The following is a 3607-nucleotide window of genomic DNA, read 5'->3' as shown; positions in this document are numbered from 1 at the left end:
AATCCACTCACTTCAGTTTGATTGATATTATCTCAAGTAAACAATAAAAAAAAGTTTTCTGAAAATGTATCAAAATGGAGTTATCTGTTTTTGAAAATGAACTCTTCAAATAGTTCTAGTGCACTACTGGAAGGTTGCACAGATGCTTGAAGTTGTTATACTCATCCCAAATGTGATGTTGAGGTAATTATGGAGGTTCTACATGTTGTTTACATAACTGTAGTGTTTGTTTAGGAGTTCCAGTGTTCCTGAGCAGGTTCTAGATGCAGTTTATCAGACTCTAGTTGGTAGTAAGAAGCTCTCCTGTAATTAGGTCCACTGGTAGCTGTTCTTTTGGTAACACTTCAGGTACTTAAGATAGTACAGCAGAAGAATAAAAAACCATGTTTTAGAGGTTCAAAGATTCTGTTAAAAGGTTCTAGTGGATATGAAGGAGGTTTTAGAGGTCATGTAGTTCTCATGTTCTCTAAGTAGGTTCTTTTAAGGAGTTCTAATGTGCTATTGGAAGGTTCTAGAGATCCTCTAAAGTCTTTACACCTGTCCCAAATGGGATGTTGAGGTAACTGCAGAGGTTAGATGTCGTTCAGACAGCTGGAGTGTTCCTCTGTGTTCCTAGCATATTTTAAAAAATCGGTAGTTCACTAGTTCTTTTACATTGTTGTTGTTGTTTGTCATTAGGAAGTTCTGGAGAACTTCTCAGTAGTTTTTGTGTTCCTGTCATGATTCTGAGGTCATCTGGAGGTTCTAGATGTAGTTGACATAAATGTGATGTTTCTTTAGGAGTTCCAATTAAAAACTCAGTTTCTGTGGTTCTAATGGTTGTGGAAGAGATTCTTGGGGCCCTTAAGATAGTTCTAGTGTTCCTTCACAAATAGATAGTAGGTAGGTTTTAACATTAACGACTGCAGATTTATTGCTAAGGTGGTTCTGGGGGTCATGCAATGGGTTCTTGTAGTAACTAGTAGTTCCAGTAGCCTTCTAGATGTTCTTTACAAAGCTGCAGTGTTGTTTTAGGAGTTCTAATATTCCTTTAAGGTGAATGAGGATGTTATGGAGGCAACATATCAGATTTTTCTCATGATTCTGAGGTTCTGTGTTCTCCATTCTACACAGTTATGAACTGGAGCTGTTCTTTTGTGCCCACTACAAGGTACATGATCATCTCTTGGGAGGGGAACCTCATGCTGAGCGGTAACTGAGCTGAATTTACTGATCACACAGATTGATCAGGTTCAGAAACACTGATCAGTTATCAGTCTCTGCTGTCCCACAGGAACCCGAGATCACGTAGCTTCTACTGGGCGCTGAGAATGTTCTAGGGGTTCTGTAGGAACTGAAGGAACTTCTGTTAATCTTGTGTTTTTCGAGAATGTGACTGAGGAGGTTTTTGATGCCATTTTTCTGAAGGTTCAGAAGGCTCTCCGAGTCCTAGAAGTAGGTCAGATTCTGGTCCATCCATTATTTTTGTCAAACCCGTGAAGACCCCAATTTTCAAACATTCTGTAATCCTAAAGGTACTTAAGTAGTACACCAGAGGGAAAGCAGGGGTCCATTAAGAGGTTCAAATGAGCTTTGAGGAGGTTTTAGAGTTGTTCTGTGTGGTTCTAATGAACCAGCAGGAGGTTTTGGATATAGTTTTAGTCTTCCCAAAGGGATTTGAGGTCACTGAGGATGCTCTAGATGTTGTTTACCTAATTGCAAGTTTCTATAGAGTTCTTGGGGGTCACTCAGTAGGTTCTATGCAATTTATCCAACCCTGGTGGCTACTAATGTGGTTCTAGGGGTCCAACAATTAATTCCTGTAGTAACTATAGTTTTTAGAGTTCTAAATGTAGCTCCAGTGCCAGTTTGAGAAGAAACTGAGAAAGGTTCCACGGGGAGTTCTACTGTTCCTTTAAAATAGTAAGTTTTAGCATGTAAAAGGCAATTAGGTGGTTAAAAAGTGGTTCTACTGTTGTTTCCTGAGGTTCTAATAGTCCTTTAGGAGGTTTTGGAGGGCCTTAAGGTAGTGAACGTTCTCCTCGAGATTTTGGAGTCAGTTAGGAGGGACTAGATGTTATTTACATACTTCTAGTACTCCTGTAGGACACACTAGTGGTCACTGAGAAGGTTCTAGAAGTCCGTTAGATAGCTGTGGTGTTCCTTCCGGACATTTCACTAGTCCCTTGGGAGGTTCTGGACGTTCTTTAGGTTGGTGTGTTCCCTTGAGAGTCCTGGAGTCAGTAATGGGGTCTAGTAAGAGGGTGTAGTGATCACTGCAGATGTTCAAGAAGCACTTCTGTGGTTGTTAGGGAGGTTCTGGGGTTCCTCAAGGTAGTTAGTGTTTCTTTAGGGATTCTGTGACGTTATAAGGAGGTTCTAGGTGTTATTTACATACCTATGGTGCTCCTTTAAGAGGGTCTAACGGTCACTGAGATGATTCAAGAAGTAGTTTTTCTGATTCTATTGGTTGTTAGAGGTTGTAAACATTCTGTAACTAGAATGTTTAGAACCTACATTAAGACAGTTCCAGTGCTGTTTGAGAGGATTCTGGAGGTTCTTTTGTAGTCCTAGTAGTCCTTTAGAGTCGCTCAATAGGTCCTTGTGTCATTAATGGTGTTCTGTAAGTTCCTCTGCATTTACACTGAGAAGGTTCTGAGAGTTTAGAAGGTTGTTTATGTCGTGGCGTCTTGAGAACATCTTCTTAAATGATCACCAGGTTTCACTTCTGTGAGTCTTTAGAACATGTTCAGAGTTAATCGTGACACAGGTGAGTTCAAATACTGAAGTTGTGTTTAATTCGTGGACCTACAAGCCCAACTGACTTGTAGAGAAGCTTCCAGATCATCTTTCCGGTCCTGAGCAACTTCAGGTCCATAAAGTATGAAGAGGAAACTAGTGATGAACATAAATCAATAAGAAACTAATTCAAAGACTGACTATTTATCTTTAATGCAGAGTGTTCATGGATGAAGAGAAATCAGCAGTGACAGGTTCTATTCAAACATGAGCTGTAGTTCCTCACGGTACCACCAGATGTCAGAATGGACCAACAGAACTTCTACTATTTATCCCTCTACTGAAGAAGGTAGTTATTCACTCGAGCTGAAATCCATCAGAATCTTCCCAAGCATGTTTGAAATTAATCACAGTTAAGGTTCTGATGGTTTTCAGGAAGTTCTAGGGCTTTTTTAAAAATCTAGAGTTCTTAAATGCAGCTTGTCCAGTAATCAAGGACATTTTGGAGGAATTCCATCAGAGGAAAGAGAGATCTGGGATCATGAAGGACGTTCTAAATGTTGTTTACATACTTATGGTTGCACTACTGGTCACTGAGGAGGTTCTACAAGCTGTTTATCTGATTCTAGTGGTTATTAAGGAGGTTCTAACAGTTCTTTTTTGGAATAACTGGGGATCTTTCAGTCTGCAGTTTACACTTAAGGATTCCCATGCCCTTGAAAAGTTACCACATCAGAAAAACAATATATATATTTTTCAGGTTCTAGGACTCCTATAAGAGGTTCTAATGGGCATGGAGTAGATTTTAGAGGCCTTAATTCTCATAGCCACTGAGAAGGTTATGTCAGTTGCTTAGATGGTTCTAGTGTTCCTTCGTGAGGATCTAATT

The sequence above is a fragment of the Acanthochromis polyacanthus genome, chromosome 19 (genome assembly GCF_021347895.1).
Source record: "Acanthochromis polyacanthus isolate Apoly-LR-REF ecotype Palm Island chromosome 19, KAUST_Apoly_ChrSc, whole genome shotgun sequence".
In the NCBI taxonomy this organism is placed as follows: domain Eukaryota; kingdom Metazoa; phylum Chordata; class Actinopteri; family Pomacentridae; genus Acanthochromis; species Acanthochromis polyacanthus.
The sequence above is the reverse complement of the archived record's forward strand: the minus strand, read 5'-3'. Positions refer to the sequence as shown.